Source organism: Esox lucius, chromosome 23, assembly GCF_011004845.1.
Source record: "Esox lucius isolate fEsoLuc1 chromosome 23, fEsoLuc1.pri, whole genome shotgun sequence".
NCBI classification, from domain to species: Eukaryota; Metazoa; Chordata; class Actinopteri; order Esociformes; family Esocidae; genus Esox; species Esox lucius.
In genome coordinates, this window is record NC_047591.1 from 9,129,545 (window position 1) to 9,145,236 (window position 15,692).

The following is a 15,692-nucleotide window of genomic DNA, read 5'->3' on the forward strand; positions in this document are numbered from 1 at the left end:
GTAACGGTCTGAAGAGTTTAGACATGGGAAGTTCTTCAGCAGCAGCAGTACTTTAGAGTTGACAATAATTTCTGCCGGAACACATTTGCTCTCTTCGTCATACAGTAGTGTGGGCTTGGTCAGGAGGAGAGAGCACCTGTTCAGTGTAAGATCTGCATACCCCAAAATAGAAAGGAAATGACCAAACGCAAGGAGTTGAGCCAGCACTTGTTTAGTGGGTGGTGGTTAGCGAGCGGTTGGTCGGCGGGGCTACCTCATCGGATCTGAATAATTCAAGCAGACTTGAGGCCAACAGATGCAACACTGCTAAGTCACCACAAGATGGAAGCATTTGATAACATTTCATGTGAAGTCAGTGGATAGATTTTTTTTCTTGTTCTTGTTAGACCATTCTTAGGGGTTAGAGAAGAGATTTTAGGGGAACAAATAAGCTAAAAGAATTATGTCTTTCACATTGAATGTAAATTCAACCTCTTTTTTTCCTTGGTTTTATGATTCTTCACCTTGGTAACTCTAAGTATTTTTGATTCACTCTTGTTATTTGTCAGGCCATAACTACATGCCATTTGTTATGTTCCTGTAGGAATGGTACTGATTGTTCCATAGGTGGCGCCATAGTGAATATGTCATTTTGAAGGTGGGCACCAGCTTTCCTGTAAATTTGTGTGCTGGTCTCAAGACATGATAAATTAGTTTCTTCAGGAAAATATAAATTCTGTCATGGTGGATTTTCTGACATTTTAAATGCTACAAAAAAACATCAGAGACTGAAATGTATGACCAATTGATTCGACATTTTTATGACATACGTCTTTGCTGGGATACTGCTACCCTTGAGCTGCATCTGCTTTATAACATGTTTGTTCCATTGACATGCCTTGAAACAGACAACCTTACAGGTCGTGGCCGGGTTTAGTGGAATCATTCTTTAGTCACACCCTTAATTTGTATGTGATATGTACTTTTCAACGGGTCTGGCTGGTTTTACTGGGTCTGCATTTTAAGTGCCAGAGGCACTGTGGTCATAAAGCAGTGTTCCCCATAGAGCAGGTGTGTGAGTGCTAGGGCAAAAACCAACCACCTGAGTTTTGTGATTATTCGCTCAATAACATAAAACTCCTTTTGATTGCTCTAGTGTGTTCTCACCGCTGACTGTAGATGCACACACCCTGGACAAATAATTGTGTTGTGGCAAGGGCTTAAGCTGATGGAGGACTGTGATTGGATCAGATGTCAAATTAACTGTGGTTTGATAAAGACTGTATCAGGGCGGAGTCGATAGTAGCTGGCGTTCAAGCGCTGGATGGTGGTTGGCTGGAAGTCTGTTCTCGGTAGGAGGGTGGACACCACTATTTTCCTGTTGGGGAAGGTGGAGGTGGCTTTATCTATCAGCCTCCTTAGTGATGTGACCACTGTCTTGCTGTGCCCGCAGGTCGTTCCTCCCAGTGTGTGCTACAATGACAACAATGGAAACCTGTGAAGCTCTGGTGAACTCCATGCCCAAGAGGGTTAAGGCAGTGCTGGAAAATATTTTGGGCCCAATTTGGATATTTTCACTTAGGAGTGTACTCATTTTTGTTGCCAGCGGTTTAGAGATTAATGGCTGTGTGTTGTGTTATTTTGAGGGGACAGCAAATGTACACTTATACAAGCTGTACACTCACTACTTCACATTGTAGCAAAGTGTCATTTTTCAGTGTTGTCACATGAAAAGATATAATCAAATATTTACAAATATGTGAGGGGTGTACTCACTTTTGTGAGATACTGTACATGAAGTGCTTTTGAATAGGAAATATAGCAAAATGAATAGGAAAATACTAATTGACAAGGTTAGAAATAAAATAAAATACTAATTATGTCCTTCAAACTTCCCTTTTGTCAAGGAATCCTGTTTGCATCAATTACCGCCTTGCAGACCTTTGGCATTCTAGCTGTCCATTTGTTGAGGTAATCTGAAGAGATTTCACCACACGCTTCCTGAAGCACATACCACAAGTTGGATTGGCTTGATGGGCACTTCTTTTGCACCATACGGTCAAGCTGCTCCCACAACAGCTCAATAGGGTTGAGATGTGATGACTGTGTTGGCAACTCCATTATAGACAGAATACCAGCTGACTGCTTCTTCCCTAAATATTTCTTGCATAGTTGGAAGCTGTGCTTTGGGTCATTGTCCTGTTTTAGGAGGAATTTTGATCTTTCAGCATCCTGTTTTCAGCCCAACAGTTTTCAACAGTGCAAAAATATATGCTAAATAGTTTTAAATGATCAATTAGTCTTTTAAAATAAATAACTTGCATTAGCAAACATAAAAGAACACAGGACTGATGGTTGCTGATAATGGGCTTCTGTATGCCTATGTACAGTAGGGAGAACAAGTATTTGATACACTGCCGATTTTGCAGGTTTTCCCACTTACAAAGCATGTAGCAATCTGTAATTCTTATCATAGGTACTCTTCAACTGTGAGTGACAGAATCTCAAACAATAATCCAGAAAATCACATTGTATGATTTTTAGGTAATTAATTTGCATTTTATTGCATGACATAAGTATTTGATACATCAGAAAAGCAGAACTTAATATTTGGTACAGAAACCTTTGTTTACAATTACAGAGATCATATGTTTCCTGTAGTTCTTGACCAGGTTTGCACACACTGCAGCAGGGATTTTGGCCCACTCCACGTCTCCAGATCCTTGAGGTTTCAGGGCTGTCGCCAGGCAATACAGACTTTCAGCTCCCTCCAAAGATTTACTATTGGGTTCAGGTCTGGAGACTGGCTAGGCCACTCCAGGACCTTGAGATGCTTCTTACGGAGCCACTCCTTGGTTGCCCTGGCTGTGTGTTTCGGGTCGTTGTCATGCTGGAAGACCCAGCCACGACCCATCTTCAATGCTCTTACTGAGGGAAGGAGGTTGTTGGCCAAGATCTCGCGATACATGGCCCCATCCATCCTCCCCTCAATACGGTGCAGTCGTCCTGTCCCCTTTGCAGAAAAGCATCCCCAAAGAATGACGTTTCCACCTCCATGATTCACTGTTGGGATGGTGTTCTTGGGGTTGTACTCATCCTTCTTCCTCCAAACACTGTGAGTGGAGTTTAGACCAAAAAGCTCTATTTTTGTCTCATCAGACCACATGACCTTCTCCCATTCCTCTCCTGGATCATCCAGATGGTCATTGGCAAACATCAAACGGGCCAGGACATGCGCTGGCTTAAGCAGGGGGACCTTGCGTGCACTGCAGGATTTTAATCCATGACGGCGTAGTGTGTTACTAATGGTTTTCTTTGAGACTGTGGTCCCAGGTCTCTTCAGGTCATTGACTAGGTCCTGCCGTGTAGTTCTGGCCTGATCCCTCACCTTCCTCATGATCACTGATGCCCCAGGAAGTGAGATCTTGCATGGAGCCCCAGACTGAGGGAGATTGACCATCATCTTGAACTTCTTCCATTTTCTAATAATTGCGCCAACAATTGTTGCCTTCTCACCAAGCTGCTTGCCTATTGTCCTGTAGCCCATCCCAGCCTTGTGCAGGTCTACAATTTTATCCCTGATGTCCTTACACAGCTCTCTCGTCTTGGCCATTGTGGAGATATGGAGTCTGTTTGATTGAGTGTGTGGACAGGTGTCTTTTATACAGATAACGAGTTCAAACAGGTGCAGTTTATACTGGTAATGAGTGGAGAACAGGTGGGCTTCTTAAAGAAAAACTAACAGGTCTGTGAGAGACGGAATTCTTACTGGTTGGTAGGTGATCAAATACTTATGTCATACAATGAAATGCTAATTCATTATTTAAAAATAATACAATGTGATCTTCTGGATTTTTGTTTTAGATTCCGTCTCTCACAGTTGAAGTGTACCTATGATAAGAAATACAGACCTCTACATGCTTTGTAAGTAGGAAAATCAGCAGTGTATTAAATCCTTGTTCTCCCCACTGTAGATATTCCATTAAAAATTGTCAGTTTCAAGCTGCAATAGTCATTTACAACATTAACAATGTCTACACTCTATTTCTGATCTAGTTTATTTAAATGGAGTAGTATACACCTCTCTGAGCAGTACCTGTTGTACTTCCATCAGGGCAAATGTTGAGTCAAGTCCTTGATGTATAGAGGGTTGGGCCTTTTCTGAGTTGGGGGGTCACCCTTCTCATGTGTCTGTGGGGGAGCCTGGAGAGGTTCTTTATCTCACTCAGGGTGGGGACGGTTTGTCTTAGACCGTACCTTCTCATGTTGGGCTCTCTCCTACATTAACTGGGGATATGAGGCATGGCCTCATCGTACAGGGTGAGTACCTTACCATTGGTTTTTCTGTTGCTGCTGTTCTGCTGATGCTAGGTGGTGGGTGAGATTTCCCAGTGCTTTTAGCCTACCTTGAGCTGTCAACTTAGTTACTATTTTTATAAAAAATGGAAAAATAGCTTAATGTTGTTTTCTTGATATTCACCATGGTTCGTCATCCCATAACACTGCAGATAGTGATATATTTCTCCTTTTGGATGTGTTGGCTGGCTGAATAGCTAGCTAGGGAGTCCTTTTCAGACAGGTTTTGCGGCCAGTGCATCAGTAAATGGTCTTCTCTTATTAAATCCTTGAGGGATGTTGTAGAGGATGCACGTAGATTGAATTGGCTTGGATTTGAACTCCATTGAAGTCAGTCTTTACAGTTTTTACACCTAACCACCAATTCAGCCACAATACCTTGACACACACCTATGTATTTATACATAAAAGTAGGTTATATCATGTAAAGGTGCATCATAAAAAATTTGAATATTGTGGAAAAGTTCATTTTTGTCCATAATTCAAATCAAAAAGTGATACCTTCATATATTCTAGTTTCATTACACAAAAGTGAAACATTTCAAGCCTTTTTTGTTTCAAACATGCTTATGGTTTACAGCTCAAATATACACTATCTCAAAATATTAGAATGAAAAAAGTATAATAGAGAAATGTTGACCTGAGAAGAGCTCTAATCAGCTACTTAACTCAAAACACCTGCAAAGGTTTCCCATCTGGACTCACCTAAAGGATTATTAGGAAAACACCATACTAATACTGTGTTTGACCCCCTTTCGCCTTCAGAACTCCCTTAATTCTACGTGGCATTGATTCAACAAGGTGCTGAAAGCATTCTTTAGAAATGTTGGCCCATATTGATAGGATAGCATCTTGCAGTTGATGGAGATTTGTGGGATGCACATCCAGGGCACGAAGCTCCCGTTCCACCACATCCTAAAGATGCTCTATTGGGTTGAGATCTGGTGACTGTGACATTTCAGTACAGTGAACTCATTGTCATGTTCAAGAAACCAATTTGAAATGATTCAAGCTTTGTGACATGGTGCATTATCCTGCTGGAAGTAGCCATCAGAGGATGGGTTCATGGTGGTCATAAAGGGATGGACATGGTCAGAAACAATGCTCAGGTAGGCCTTGGCATTTAAACGATGCCCTATTGGCACTAAGGGGCCTAACGTGTGCCAAGAAAACATCCCCCACACCATTACACCACCACCACCAGCCTGCACAGTGGTAACAAGGCATGATGGATCCATGTTCTCATTCTGTTTACGCCAAATTCTGACTCTACCATCTGAATGTCTCAACAGAAATCGAGACTCATCAGACCAGGCAACATTCTTCCAGTCTTCAACTGTCCAATTTTGGTGAGCTCATGCAAATTGTAGCCTCTTTTTCCTATTTGTAGTGGAGATGAGTGGTACCTGGTGGGGTCTTCAGTTGTTGTAGCCCATCCGCCTCAAGGTGGTACGTGTTGTGGCTTCACAAATGCTTTGCTGCATACCTCGGTTGTAACGAGTGGTTATTTCAGTCAAAGTTGCTCTTCTATCAGCTTGAATCAGTCGGCCCATTCTCTGACCTCTAGCATCAACAAGGCATTTTTGCCCACAGGACTGCCGCATACTGGATGTTTTTCCCTTTTCACACAATTCTTTGTAAACCCTAGAAATGGTTGTGCGTGAAAATCCCAGTAACTGAGCAGATTGTGAAATATTCAGACTGGCCCGTCTGGCACCAACAACCATGCCACATTCAGTTTGGAGTTCAGGAGATTGTCTTGACCAGGACCACACCCCTAAATGCATGGAAGCAACTGCCATGTGATTGGTTGATTAGATAATTGCATTAATGAGAAATTGAACAGGTGCTCCTAATAACCCTTTAGGTGAGTGTATGTTAATTTATGCACTCAATACTTGGTCGGGGCTCCTTTTGCAGGATTTACTGCATCAATGCTGTGTGGCACGGAGGCAATCAGCCTGGGACACTGCTGAGATGTTATGGAACCCACGTTGCTGTGATAGCGGCCTTCAGCTTCTCTGTGTTGGGTCTGGTGTATCTTTGTATTTTTCTCTTGACAATATCCCACTGACTCTCTATAGGGTTCAGGTCAGGGGAGTTTGCAGTCCCAACAAATCAAGCACAATAATACCATGGGCAGCAAACCAGTAACCAGTCGTTTTGGCACTGTCGGCAGGTCATTTTCTACTAATTGACAGGTCTGACAGACTCGCAAAAGTCTGCATGGGGTTGAACTCACAACCATTGGATTTGAAGTCTGCAGCTTTACCTGTTTGACCACTTTGGAAGCTCTATGAAGACTGTGGCAGTCTATTCTTTAAGAATTTACATGTGATATGCCCACTAGGGGCAGGGTTGCACACCTATGCATAAATAGACCAATGATGCACCAAGGCAATGTGGCTGGAGTTGTTGGCTAAGTGGAAAAGCTGTAGGCATGGAGTTCAATGGTTGTGACTTCAAATCCATGGTGTGGCAATGTGCTGAGTTATTTTTATGTTAAAGAATGTTTTGAATTCTTTTAAAAATGACTTGATTCACCACCTTAACTACCTTTGCCAGCCACCTCCCCATTTTACCTACTGTCTTTTGTCAAGACAGTAGGTAGGGTCATGCCTATGCCTCCCAGTTATGCTGGCTGCCTTGTGTTTCTGTGCTGCTGGTGGGATGGTCGGGTGGCAGGGTGGGTGATGTTCAGCCAAGGCTGTTGCTGGTTGGTGAGTCAGAGCGGTGGCTGATCAGTGAGCCTGCCAAAATGGTGGGTAGGATAGTGGCCAACTGTCTCACCCTAGATTTGAACTTGCAACCATAGGACTCAAGGTCAGTGATTTTTACAGTCAGCCACTGACTTAGGCCACAATACTTTGATGCACCACTTGTCTATTTATACATAACAGCGTCCAACACTGCCCCTAGTGGACACATCACATGTAAATTCATATCACATAAAGGAACAGACTTAAGGAACAGACTGCCAGTCTTGGGGAAGCATCCAAAGCAGTCTCATGGATAAAGCTGCTGACTTTGACTCCAATGAGCGTAAGTTCAAATCCATGGTGAGTCAAGAGGAAGGACAAATCATTTTCTATGACTTGCAGTCATCAGCACAGGTCAAGTCTGCAGCTTAACCTGTGAGACCACTTTGGATGCTCTATCAAGACCGTGGCAGTCTCTTCCGTAAGAGTCCAGATAGTAGGTGGGACAGTCAAGGTCGTGAGACCTGTCGTTTCCAGGTCAATCAAAACATGTTTTAAAGTGAGTTGAAAATGACTCGTCTAACCCCTCTGACTGTCATACCCACTCTCTTGCTGACCGCCTTGCCAACCTGCCAACTTGCCTTGCCCCCCCTTTGCTCCCTGCCAGCCCCCCTTGAGAAGGGAGAGGGAGCACAAGGGGGGGTAATGGAAGCGAGGAGAGCGAGTCTCCCGCATTACTGAACAATCACACAGACAACCCCTGACACCCCCCGTCCCCAAACAATTACATACTTTTAATCATGTAGTGAAACATAAATGAAGGCACGTAGAAACCATTCCCCTAAACCCCAGGGTCTTATTGCCCACGACCCTCTGATCCAGTTTCTCCTACCCAAACTGACAGTTTAGCATAAGCAAACAAAAAATCCAACAAAACACACTTTCCCTTCTCCACACTAGAGTACCTTGGCCCCATTACAGACAAAAAAACACCCCCAACTTCTCACACACACACACACACACACACACACACACACACACACACACACACACACGTGCACGAACGCACACAATTTCCAGGAATACATTGGACTGATGGGGTTGGTGGATAGCTCCTTGAGATAATCAAGGGTCTCTGGTCTCTTCCAGATGTAGGCAAGGTTGCAAAGAGGCTCATATGTAGATGAGCATATATAGTGAGTGCTGCACATTTTTCTAAACTGCCTGTACACAATGTACATATGGTTCTCATTAATGTGATGTTCTCTTGTATAGTTTAATATCCTTTTCACTTGTGCAAAGATCTGGACCTGCTCAGTGGTCTGTAGTGACCAGTAGAGGCAATTCTGGGGACAATGAATACACCCGGAAAGCACCCTGTCTTCATGAAGAACCATGGTGGTGCGACGTCCAAACCTTAAGATCCACACAACGCTCCAACTGTTTGGGGTGGGCTGTCATCATGAAGAACCATGGTGGTGCGACGTCCAAACCTGAAGATCCACACAATGCTCCAACTGTTTGGGGTGGGCTGTCATCATGAAGAACCATGGTGGTGCGACGTCCAAACCTGAAGATCCACACAACGCTCCAACTGTTTGGGGTGGGCTGTCATCATGAAGAACCATGGTGGTGCGACGTCCAAACCTGAAGATCCACACAACGCTCCAACTGTTTGGGGTGGGCTGTCATCATGAAGAACCATGGTGGTGCGACGTCCAAACCTGAAGATCCACACAACGCTCCAACTGTTTGGGGTCACCCTTGACACAATAGTGAGTTAATACATTTGTGGGGGTGGGGTTCAGAGCTGGAACACTTACCCTGTTACTAATAATAACTAAGATTAATGTTTTCACAGGTACAACACTTGCATGGAGTGGGTGACCATTCATCAGGAAATTCAGAAAGGGATGAGTCAGGCCCTTTACATGCTGCAATCAGGAACTCATCACCGTGCACAATCAACCAGCAGCACATATCAACTCCCAGTAGACAGAACATGGCAGCCTACACAGTGTGGAAGTACAGCTACACATCAACCATAGCTACAGTGGGGCAAAAAAGTATTTAGTCAGCCACCAATTGTGCAAGTTCTCCCACTTAAAAAGATGAGAGAGGCCTGTCATTTTCATCACACTTCAACTATGAGAGACAAAATGAGGAAAATAAATCCAGAAAATTACATTGTAGGATTTTTTATTAATTTATTGTGTAAATTCCTCTGTAAAATAAGTATTTGGTCACCTGGCTCTCACAGACCTGTAACTTCTTCTTTTAGAGGCTCCTCTGTCCTCCACTCGTTACCTGTATTAATGGCACCTGTTTGAACTTTTTATCAGTATAAAAGACACCTGTCCACAACCACAAACAGTCACACTCCAAACTCCACTATGGCCAAGACCAAAGAGCTGTCAAATGACACCAGAAACAAAATTGTAGACCTGCACTAGCAGGGAAGACTAAATCTGCAATAGGTAAGCAGCTTGGTGTGAAGAAATCAACTGTGGGAGCAATTATAAGAAAATGGAAGACTTACAAGACCACTGATAATACCCCTTGATCCGGGGCTCCATGCAAGATCTCACCCCGTGGGGTCAAAATGATCACAAAAATCCCAGAACCACACGGGGGGACCTAGTGAATGACCTGCAGAGAGCTGGGACCAAAGTAACAAAGGCTACCATCAGTAACACACTACGCCGCCAGGGACTCAAATCCTGCCGTGCCAGACGTGCCCCCCTGCTTCAGCCAGTACATGTCCAGGCCGTCTGAGGTTTGCTAGAGAGCATTTGGATGATCCAGAAGAGGATTGGGAGAATGTCATATGGTCAGATGAAAACAAAATATAACTTTTTGGTAAAAACTCAACTCATCGTGTTTGGAGGAGAAAGAATGCTGAGTTGCATCCAAAGAACACCATACCTACTGTGAAGCATGGGGTGGAAACATCATGCTTTGTTTTTCTGCAAAGGGACCAGGATGACTGATCCGTGTAAAGGAAAGAATGAATGGGGCCATATATAGTGAGATTTTGAGTGAAAACCTCCTTAAATCAGCAAGGGCATTGAAGATGAAACATGGCTGGGTCTTTCAGCATGACAATGATCCCAAACACACCGCCCAGGCAACGAAGGAGTGGCTTCGTAAGAAGCATTTCAAGGTCCTGGAGTGGCCTAGCCAGTCACCAGATCTCAACCTCATAGAAAATCTTTGGAGGGAGTTGAAAGTCTGTGTTGCCCAGGGACAGCCCCAAAACATCACTGCTCTAGAGGAGATCTGCATGGAGGAATGGGCCAAAATACCAGCAACAGTGTGTGAAAACCTTGTGAAGACTTACAGAAAACGTTTGACCTCTGTCATTGCCAAAAAAGGCTATATAACTAAGTACTGAGATTAACTTTTGTTATTGACCAAATACTTATTTTCCACCATAATTTACCAATAAATTCATTAATAATCCTACAATGTGATTTTCTGGATTTGTCTTTCTCATTTTGTCAGTCATAGTTGAAGTGTAACTATGATGAAAATTATAGACCTCTCATCTTTTTAAGTGGAAGAACTTGCACAGTTGGTGGCTGACTAAATACTTTTTTGCCCCACTGTACCTCTCTTCAGGTAAACTTCTGTACCACTACCTCTGGTGGACAAACTTTGACCAAGTAGCTGGAACTGATGAGGCCCCAGCATGATGTTGGTAGCCAGGGCCAGTGACCATTCACTGACTGACCTGTGTATATAGTATTTCATCATCATCATCATCTTCTTCCGCTTCATCCGGGGCCGGGTCGCGGGGGCAGCAGTCTAAGCAGGGATGCCCAGACTTCCCTCTCCCCAGACACTTCCTCCAGCTCTTCCGGGGGGACACCCAGGCGTTCCCAGGCCAGCCGGGAGACATAGTCCCTCCAGCGTGTCCTAGGTCTTCCCCGGGGTCTCCTCCCGGTGGGACGGGACCGGAACACCTTCCCTGGAAGGCGTTCCGGAGGCATCCGAAACAGATGCCCAAGCCACCTCAGCTGACCCCTCTCGATGTGGAGGAGCAGCGGCTCTACTCCGAGCTCCTCCCGGGTGACCGAGCTTCTCACCCTATCTCTAAGGGAACGCCCAGCCACCCTGCGGAGAAAGCTCATTTCGGCCGCCTGTATCCGGGATCTTGTCCTTTCGGTCATGACCCAAAGCTCATGACCATAGGTGAGAGTAGGAACGTAGATTGACCGGTAAATCGAGAGCTTCGCCTTGCGGCTCAGCTCTTTCTTCACCACGACAGACCGATACATCGACCGCATTACTGCAGAAGCTGCACCGATCCGTCTGTCAATCTCCCGTTCCATCCTTCCCTCACTCGTGAACAAGACCCCTAGATACTTAAACTCCTCCACTTGAGGCAGGCACTCTCCACCAACCTGAAGTGAGCAAGCCACCCTTTTCCGACTGAGGACCATGGCCTCAGATTTGGAGGTACTGATTCTCATCCCCACCGCTTCACACTCGGCTGCAAACCGTCCCAGCGCATGCTGAAGGTCCTGGTTTGAAGAGGCCAACACGACAACATCATCCGCAAAGAGCAGAGACGAAATCGTGTGGTCCCCAAACCTGACACCCTCCGGCCCCTGGCTGCGTCTAGAAATTCTGTCCATAAAAATTATGAACAGAACCGGTGACAAAGGGCAGCCCTGCCGGAGTCCAACATGCACTGGGAACAAGTCTGACTTACTGCCGGCAATGCGGACCAAGCTCCTGCTTCGGTCGTACAGGGACCTGACAGCCCTTAGCAAAGGACCCAGGACCCCATATTCCCGAAGCACTCTCCACAGGATGCCGCGAGGGACACAGTCGAATGCCTTCTCCAAATCCACAAAACACATGTGGATTGGTTGGGCAAACTCCCATGAACCCTCCAACACCCCGTAGAGGGTATAGAGCTGGTCCAGTGTTCCACGGCCCGGACGAAAACCACACTGTTCCTCCTGAATCCGAGGTTCTACTATCGGCCGTATTCTCCTCTCCAGAACCCTGGCATAGACTTTCCCGGGGAGGCTGAGAAGTGTGATCCCCCTGTAGTTGGAACACACCCTCCGGTCCCCCTTCTTAAAAAGAGGGACCACCACCCCGGTCTGCCATCCCAAAGGCACTGTCCCCGACCGCCACGCGATGTTGCACAGGCGTGTCAACCAAGACAGCCCCACAACATCCAGAGACTTGAGGTACTCAGGGCGGATCTCATCCACCCCCGGTGCCTTGCCACCGAGGAGTTTCTTGACCACCTCAGTGACTTCAGCCCGGGTGATGGACGAGTCCACCTCTGAGCCCTCATCCTCTGCTTCCTCAATGGAAGATGTGACGGCGGGATTGAGGAGATCCTCGAAGTACTCCTTCCACCGCCCGACGACATCCCCAGTTGAGGTCAACAGCTGGCCACCTCTACTGTAAACAGCGTTGGTAGGGCACTGTTTCCCTCTCCTGAGGCGCCGGACGGTTTGCCAGAATCTCTTCGAGGCCAGCCGATAGTCCTTCTCCATGGCCTCACCGAACTCCTCCCAGGCCCGAGTTTTTGCCTCCACAACCACCCGGGCTGCAGTCCGCTTGGCCTGTCGGTACCCGTCAGCTGCCTCAGGAGTCCCACAAGCCAACCAGGCCTGATAGGACTCCTTCTTCAGCTTGACGGCATCCCTTACTTCCGGTGTCCACCACCGGGTTTGGGGATTGCCGCCTCGACAGGCACCGGAGACCTTACGTCCACAGCTCCGAACGGCCGCTTCGACAATGGCGGTGGAGAACATGGTCCACTCGGACTCAATATCTCCAGCCTCCCTCGGGATCCAGTCGAAGCTCTGTCGGAGGTGGGAGTTAAAGATCTCTCTGACAGGAGACTCGGCCAGACGTTCCCAGCAGACCCTTACAGTACGCTTGGGCCTGCCGAGTCTGTCCAGCTTCCTCCCCCGCCATCGGATCCAGCTCACCACCAGGTGGTGATCAGTTGACAGCTCCGCCCCTCTCTTCACCCGAGTGTCCAAGACATACGGCCGCAGGTCAGATGAAACGACAACAAAGTCGATCATCGACCTGCGGCCTAGGGTGTCCTGGTGCCATGTGCACTGATGGACACCCTTATGCTTGAACATGGTGTTCGTTATGGACAAACTGTGACTAGCACAGAAGTCCAAGAACTGAACACCACTCGGGTTCAGATCAGGGGGGCCGTTCCTCCCAATCACACCCCTCCAGGTGTCACTGTCGTTGCCCACGTGGGCGTTGAAGTCCCCCAGTAGAACGATAGAGTCCCCAGTTGGAGCACTTTCCAGCACCCCTCCCAGAGACTCCAAGAAGGTCGGGTACTCTGCACTGCCGTTCGGCCCATAGGCACAAACAACAGTGAGAGACCTATCCCCGACCCGAAGGCGCAGGGAAACGACCCTCTCGTACACCGGGGTAAACTCCAACACATGGCGGCAGAGCTGGGGAGCTATAAGCAAACCCACACCAGCCCGCCGCCTCTCACCATGGGCAACTCCAGAGTGGTGAAGAGTCCATCCTCTCTCAAGGAGTGTGGTTCCAGAGCCCAAGCCGTGCGTAGAGGTGATTCCGACTACCTCCAGTCGGAACCTCTCAACCTCACGCACTATCTCAGGCTCCTTCCCCGCCAGCGAGGTGACGTTCCACGTCCCTAGAGCTAGTTTCCGTGTCCAGGGATCGGGTTGCCTAGGCCCCTGCCTTCGACTGCCGCCCGATCCTCTACGCACCGACCCCTTATGGTCCCTCCTGTGGGTGGTGAGCCCACGGGAAGGCGGCCCCACGTCGCTCCTTCGGGCTATGCCCGGCCGGGCCCCATGGGGAAAGGCCCGGCCACCAGGCGCTCGCGTGCGAGCCCCAACCCCGGGCCTGGCTCCAGGGTGGGGCCCCGGCTGCGCCATACCGGGCGACGTCACGGAACTCAAATAATTATTCATCATTAAGGGGTATTTTGAACCGCTCTTAGTCTGACCCGTCGCCTAGGACCTGTTTGCCTTGGGAGACCCTACCAGGGGCATATAGCCCCAGACAACATAGCTCCTAGGGTCACTCAGGTACTCAAACCCCTCCACCACGTTAAGGTGGCAGTTCATGGAGGAGTATATAGTATTTTGTGAAGTAATTAATGAAACAAGATATTTGCTGCTGATCCTAAACGGTGGTTTATTCTGAACATTTCCACATGGCGCTGTCAGAGTAATGAGAGTAATGGCTACCCTACTGAGGGCCACCTACAGAGTTGATCTTAACCCATGTCCTTCGCTCTAGCTTGCTCTTTCGGGTTTTAAGCTTGATTTCTGTACAACCACTTTGATACAACTGCTGATGTTAAAAGCATCATAAAACGCATTCGAAATAATTCACTCTTAGGAGTCATTCCATGAATCGTTCCATTGGTCTTCACTCAACGCTTTTACACTTGTACAAAAAAGGGAGTGAACAAAAAATTATATCAAGGACCTAATAAGGAGTAGGGCCACCATTTGCCTCATGTCTTAATATTATTAAGGACTTATCTACCAGTATAAAAAGGCAGAGCTTAAATAATGCTCATTATCCAATTAGTTCTTCAATTTGGGGAAACACATGGCTCCTTTACAGGTTTCCACTGGCATTACAATATTCAAGGGCCAATGTTAACTACTGTAGGCCCACATATAAATGAATATGTAAGTAACTATATCACAAATATGAACACAGCTACAGAGGTCACTTCAAGTTCATGGCAAATTAGCAGTAAGTACACTGCTAAAAGAATTAAGGGAACACTTAGATCCCACATCGGGTCTTGATGAAGGAAATATATTAAAGATCAAAATGACATAATGGCCAATGGAAACCAAAATCACCAACCGATTGAGGGCTGGATTCAAACTCCCGCCAAAAATCCAAGTAAACAATTGAAATCACAGGCTGTTCCAACTTGTGTGAATTTCATCACGGCAACTCAGAATGTGACTGAGTGGTGTGTATGGCCCCTGCGTGCCTGTATGCACTCCAGACGTCCGGGCATGCTCCTGATGAGACGGTGGATGGTGTCCTGGGGGCTCTCTTCCCAGACCTGGATCAGGGCATCAGTGAGTTCCTGAACTGTCCGTAGTGCCACTTGGCAACGCCAGTTGCATCGATACATAACGTCCCTGAGGTTCTCAATTGGATTAAGTTCTGGGGAACGTGAGTGCCAGTCAATGGCATCGACATTTTCATCACCCAGGAACTGCCTAAACACTCTGGCCACATGAAGCCAAGCATTGTCCTGCACCAGGAGGAACCCAGGGGCCACTGCACCAGCGTAAAAGTCTGACGATGGACTCAGGGTACTGTTAGCTAGCAAGTGGAGGTCTGTGCAACCCACCCCAGACCATCACTGACCCACCTCCAAACCGCTCATGCTGAATGATGTTGTAGGCAACATGATGGTCCCCACAGTGTCTCCAGACTCTTTCACGTCTGTCACAAGTGCTCAGTGTGAACCTGCGCTCATTGTGAAGAGAATGGGGCGCCAGTGGCGGACCTGACAATTCTGGTGTTCTCTTGCGAATGCCAATCAAGCTGCTGGGCTGTGAGCACAGGTCCCACTAGAGGACGTTGGGCCCTCATGGAGTCGGTTTCTGACAGTTTGGTCAGAAACATGCACACCAGTAG